This window comes from Syngnathus scovelli, chromosome 8 (assembly GCF_024217435.2).
Source record: "Syngnathus scovelli strain Florida chromosome 8, RoL_Ssco_1.2, whole genome shotgun sequence".
Taxonomy (NCBI): Eukaryota; Metazoa; Chordata; class Actinopteri; order Syngnathiformes; family Syngnathidae; genus Syngnathus; species Syngnathus scovelli.
The window spans coordinates 5,805,228-5,811,945 of NC_090854.1; the positions used below are offsets into that span (position 1 = coordinate 5,805,228).

At 42.2% G+C, this 6,718-nt stretch overlaps 1 long non-coding RNA gene across 1 annotated transcript; it reads left to right on the plus strand.

Moving 5' to 3' along the window:
• The first annotated feature begins 455 nt into the window (after positions 1-455).
• LOC125974203 (uncharacterized) lies at positions 456-2,146 on the plus strand. Its single transcript, XR_007483409.1, has 2 exons — positions 456-1,231; positions 1,515-2,146. It is a non-coding gene; the product is annotated as an uncharacterized lncRNA (long non-coding RNA).
• Positions 2,147-6,718: the final 4,572 nt, after the last annotated feature.

Sequence of the window (6,718 nt, forward strand, 5' to 3'; positions counted from 1 at the left end):
GCGGCCCGCAGCAAATTCTAAAAATATAATTGAATATGGCCCGCACAAGAAGCTTGAGCTCAACTCTGTTGCACTTCTCAGTTTCAACACTAGATAGATCCCGCCACACAATCGAAATCAAGCGAAGGAAAACTTTTACCGCGAGTCCCCAGAAATGGCTGCACCGAAGAAACGCAAAATAGCAAGTGAGTGTAGAAGATTTCAAACATGGTGGGAAAATGAGTATTTCTTCAAAGAAATCAACGGAAAGTGTGTCTGTTTGATTTGTAATGAAGTTGTTGCTGTGATGAAAGAGTATAATGTCCGTTGGCACTATGAGACCAAACATCAGAGCTACACATCGTACACCGGTGCTGAACAAGCACAGAAAGTTAAGCAAATGGCAGCTAGCTTGCAAGCTCAACAGCAGTTTTTTTTTCATGCCAACAAAACACAGTAAAACTCCACAAGAGCAAGTTATGAAGTCGCTAAACTTATTGCTCAGCACGGCAAACTGTTTTCAGACGGTGATTTCATGAAGCAGTGCCTCATCAAAGTCACAGAAGTAATGTGCCCTGAAAAAGTGCCGGATTTCAACAATGTGAGTTTATCCAGAAGCACAGTGGTGCGGAGAATCGAGGACTTGTCAGCTAACGTGAAACTCCAGCTGTGCTTTTGATTTTTACTCAATAGCATGCGATGAGAGCACAGATGCCACAAACACTGCACAACTGTTAATTTTTTTTTGCAGGGAGTAGATGCTAATTTTTGCTGTACGGAGGAGCTGCTTGATATGATGAGCCTAAAAGGCACAACGACGGGAAAAGATATTTTTGAATTTTGTGTCAGAGGCAGTTGAAAAGGTGGGGCTTAAATGGGACAAGCTCTGTGGAGTAACAACGGACAGAGCTCCGGCCATGACTGGCGAGCGCAAAGGAATGGCATCGTTGGTCTGCGCCAAGGTAAAAGAGAGCGGAGGTGAGGCTGTTAGGATGCATTGTATAATCCACCAAGAAGCACTGTGTGCCAAGACTGTCCAGTTGGGCGATGTGATGAACACTGTCGTAAAAACTGTTAACGTAATTCGAGCGAGAGGACTGTACCACAGAGAATTTTAGGCTTTCCTATCTGATGTGGATGCTGAATACGTGGATGTACTCTACCACGCTGATGTGCGCTGGCTCAGCCGCGGCTCTGTGCTGCAGCGTTTTTTTTCGCTGAGATCAGAAATCGACCAGTTCTTAAAAGAGAGGTAAGTGGCCCTCTGTGGCTGGCTGACCTGGCATTTTTAGTTGATCTTACACATCATCTGAATACACTGAACAAGAACCTACAAGGCAAAGAACAGCTGGTGCCACACCTGCATTCGCACATGAAAGCCTTCTGCGTAAAACTCTGCCTGTTTGAGACACAACTACGAGGCTTTTATGCTGCACACTTCCCTGCGCTGTGTGAAATCAAGTCTGCTTTTCCAAACGGTGACCTTTCTGCTAAAAAGGAGAAATATGTGTCTGTGATTGCCTCTCTCATGACAGAATTCAACCAGCGTTTCCAAGAATTTTCGGCCATTGAAAAACAAATCAAGCTGTTCTCAACCCCCTTCCTGGTGGATGCAGAAGAAGTGGAAGAGAGTCTGCAGTTAGAGCTGATTGAAATTCAATGTGATGATTCTCTGAAGAGCCAGCATCAGCTTCCCCTCTTCCCCGAATTCTATCAGAGTTTGGATAATGCCAAGTTTCCTCTGATGAGACGCCACGCAAAAAGAATGATGAGCCTGTTCGGCTCGACATACATATGTGAACAAACATTTTCTCAGTTAAATCAGAACGAAAGCAGACTGAGAAGAAGAATGACTGATAGCCATCTCTGTAAAGTCCTTCGTGTCTCAACACCAAACTTTCTCCTGACATGTCAGCCATCCTTCAATCCAAAGGACAGCACCACTGCTCTCACTGAGTGCAATGTTCTTCACATTATATGTGAGTTAGAAATACACAGTATTCATGTGTCAGTATGTCATCTCTCGTGTGTGGCCCAGCCCTTTGTTTATTTTTCTGTATGTAGCCCTCACTAAAAAAAGTTTGGACACCACTGTTGTAATAAGTGCAGGAACGCCTATTCACTGTGACTGTCTTCTGCCCTCATTAATTAAAGAATGCAGAGCGCAGTTTCTATATTTGTTCGTATGACTGAAATTTAGTATGTGCCTAAATACAAAAAAAATCTGTCAATGGTCTCTCTCGCTCTCTCTGCTGTCAGGCAATTGAAAAATAATCTAATTAATTCCAGGATTTGTAACTAATTAATTGCATTTTCTGATTATTTGATGAAGGTTCTGAAATAAAGATTTTGAATTAGAGGACATTACAATATATATTAAGGCTGTCACTTTAACGCTTTTAAAGAACATTGCAAAATATATTAAGGCTGTCACTTTTTAGATTAATTAATTACGATACAAATCAACACACTACAAAAATTAATGCAATGAATCACGCAAGCTTTTAAAATAAAATATGGACACTGGTAAGTGTTGTTTTAAAACACAATGTACATTATATACTGGTACTAACTATATTATGGCAATGGTGAAGCTGCCCTCCTTTCGGCACAATTTGATTTTGTAGGAAAGGCTCTGGGTTGAGGTGAGCAACACTGCGTCATCCCCTTAGTCCACGAGGACTGCAATGACTCCAAGACGTGGCCACCGGCAAAGGAGGGTCCAGCGCTTGATGCTTGGCTGAAGCATGCTAGGAAATGTGAGGCTTCACCAATCTACAATTTACTTGATATTTGTTTGGCTTGCTTCCAAACATGTACTTTTAGCGTTTGTGAAGGCCTGCGTAAGTGGGTGATGTCATTACGCCGGTATGGGTACACTGTTCAAGTGCGCTATCAAAAATTAACACATTTTCTACTCCCGCACAGTCACAACATATTAAGAGGTGCTTTAGAATTAAAACACGGCACCGTTTGATTTCAGGTGAATCGGTGCTCGATAGTACTGACACAAATGATCCACACCGTCCTCTGTAAGCATTCCTACTCAGTACCGTATTTTTCGGACTAAACGTCGCTCCGGAATATAGGTCGCATTAGCCATAAAATGCACAATAACGTGAAAAAAAGCATATAAGTCGCTCCGGAGTATAAATCGCATTTTGGAGGAAATTTATTCGACAAACTCCAACACCAAAAACAGACATGAACGAGCAACAACAGGCTAAACGATAGGTATAATAACGTGACATACATAAACACAAACGAAGAGCTGAGAACGGGCCTGACGTAACATTCAGAGTGATTCAAAAACCTATTACATGAATAACACGTTTATAAAACCATCTGTGTCACTGCAATTCATTAAATCCATCGATCGTCCTTTATGTCAACAATGGGTGTGCGCCGCTGACAGCGCTTGCACTTCAAAATATTTTACAGGCCCATATAAAAATATATAAATTAGATATCAAACAACTATTATATAAGCAATATTATTATCAAACCCTCTGTGTCACTCCAAATCATTAAATCCATCGATCAAATTCCTCGTCCTTTGTCAACAACGCCGCGCGTGCGCCCTGACGTCAGCCTCGTCGTTATTCCACAGATCTAGTATATAACTACTATATTGTAGCGTTAACAAAGTGGAAGGAAAGACGTGGGTTTGGTAAACGGCTATTTAATTAAACAAGAGTTCAACGAGCCAACAACTACTGAAATGTAACGATAACATATACAAGTTGCTACACGAACTAAAATATATCAAATAACTATAACATAAATAGTTCACCGCCACACGGCCCCAAGCACCGGCGTGGACTTCCAGGCATGTGGCGGCTTCCATCCCCGGAGGTGGCACTTCCAGCCACGGAGGTGGAAGAGAGCTCCAAAGAATAGGACCGGGTGTGCGTAGAAGCCATGTCCGAGCCCCATTCACCGTCCCCGGAAAGCCACCCGGCCGAGCACCGACCGGCCCCCGACTTCCAGCCACGGAGGTGAAAGAGAGCTCCGTAGAGTAGGACCGGGTGTGCGTAAAAGCCATGTCCGAGCCCCATCCACCGTCCACGGACAGCCACCTGGCCGAGCGCCGGCCCCCGACTTCCATCCACGGAGGTGAAAGAGAGCTCCGTAGAGTAGGACCGGGCGTGCCCTAATAGTTTTTCAAACTTTCTGTGTCACTCCAAATCATTAAATTCTTCAAACTCTTCGTCCTCCGTGTCACTTACAAACAAAGCCGCTAATGATGCCGGTAGTACGTGGGGCCCTTCGTCATCTTCGTCATCCCGTGATCGAATCTTTGTCCTTTATGTAAACAACCGCCGCGCCGCGCTGCGCTGCGCCGCGCTGCGCTGCGCTGCTGACGTCACTTGAAATTGAAATTACAGTAATCCCTTGCTACATCGCGGTTCGTTTATCACGGTTTCATTTTTTTTTTTTTAGAATTTTGTATATTTATGAAAAAAATCACATATAAGTCGCTCCTCAGTATAAGTCGCCCCCCCACCCAAACTATGAAAAAAAAAACGCGACTTATAGTCCGAGAAATACGTTATATTAATACGTTTTCAAATAATTAAATGTCTGGCTCATTAAAACATGTTGGGCAATAATTTTTCCACTCCTTTATGAAAGAGGACTGATTTATTTTTTGTTTCATCAAAGTAAGACATTTACAGTCATCGGCTATCCCTCCATGCTCAGCCACCATAGTGCACTGAATAATTCACAAATGACACATCACATCTCCCAGTTCACTCACTGAAAAAAGAAGAAATATGTTTTTTATCCAGTCAGTGTGCAACCTCGGACAAAATGGCCTGTGACCCAGTACCAGCAAATATTTCGTTGTGGTTGGAGACTCCTGCTGTAGAGCATTCAGAACAATGAAATCACTGAAGTTCTGTTTTCTACGTGTCATTATTGTGAAGTTGTGTGGTCATATAATTGTGCTAATTTATGGCAAACCAAGTGCACAAACACGCGCATACACACATACAGTACACACGCACACACATTCATACACGCACACACTTTATGGGTTTTCCAAATATTATTCAAAATTCTACCTACCTATTTGTTCAGATGAAGTGACCCATGAAATAGTACCAAGCCCCCCCTCATCTCGTCAGCACTCTGTAAATCTGACGACTGCCTGATTCAGGCTCTACTATTACCCCTCAGTGCACCCAGCTTTACTGCCACAGTACCAAAGCCTGAGCTAAACTCAGACCTTTGCCTTTCGGAATGGGTTTTCAAGTTGGTATATGGACATGAACTTGCTGCAATGTGTATGTGTTTTTACCCAACCGTATTTACAGAAGACTGAAGGAATGGGGTCGAAATACAAAAAGTCCTGCCTAGCTACAAAAACAGATATGCTCAAACCTCATTGATAAAGTACATAAACAGACAAGTATATTCACATATTAAATTAATAAAAGAAACATTTTAAGCATATAATTATACCTACACACCAAATCAATAAAGAAGACATAACTAGACATTTTTGATAAGTGGTAATGAGAAAGGTTTTTATAACTTTATGATCTGATATATATTTCTGAGCACTTTGAAATAACAAATGTTTTTTGATATATTGCCTGAATAGCTTAATGACCCCTAAAGAACTGTTTAATGCATGCCTGATGATTTTCTAAATCACGGACACTGCCAAAGTCGTCTAAAAATGTTCAGTATTTGATTGTATCTTATGTTTTGACTAATGCTAGACGCCAGTTTTCGATTACTACTGAACGTTCTGGACAGAGGGAAATATTTTGCCTAACAAAGAAAAGATATGGTTGAAAGCATGATTAAACTAAGAATATGATGACGTAAGTAAGTACATGGAGATCAAAAGAACAAACAAACAAAATCATGGTAAGTGGTGAGTACAAACTTTCCCTAGTCAGGGAACATTAATAAATACGTAGATGATGTCACAGCCAAAAGCTCACATAATTTCGTACAAAATGACAAAATTGAAAGAATGATGAAAGAATTAGGTGAGACAGTGTATGTGCAAGAATGGAGGAGAATGTTTACAGGAAGGTCACTTGGAGATAAAACCAGCAGTTGCCAGAGGGAGACAGCCCAGCCAAAGATAATCGTCAAGGCTGAAAGACGGAAAGGAAAACAACAGCCCCCACACATCGAATCGCCCATAATCTGCACCCAACCCCACGGAACCAGCTCTCACCGAACCAGCACCCACTCCCATGGAATTAGACTCTCCTGCGAATTTACCCCGCCCCAAAGATTCATCACCCATCAAACTCGGCCCACACTGGCATGTGCAACTGAATATAAGCTGACCAAAGAACCTTGAACATTGCCTTTTCTGAATGGAGACTTTCCGCTCTTGAAAGGCCCAGCACTGTATTGTACTTTCCTGAAAACAGAGCTTTTTTAACAAGAATTGTGATTGAACTCAACCAACCTGTGTAAGTCTAATTTCTGCTTCAGTGTCTTAGCATTTTCCTAAATCTGAAGAAATCAAACGAGCACGCAGTGAGTAAATTGGATAACAGGTGATTGGCAATGGCTTTTGCCGTGAGGCGCAGATACCGCGCTCCCTAAATTGTGGACAAAATCCAACAAGACCTGTCCCTAAAAAAAAATGGTGAAAGAAAAAGTCCGCCTGGGGCTCAATACTGTAGCGTGCTTCCATTTTTTAAAAATCTCACACTAACACATGCACACACAGACACACAGGCACGCACATGCACGCACACAC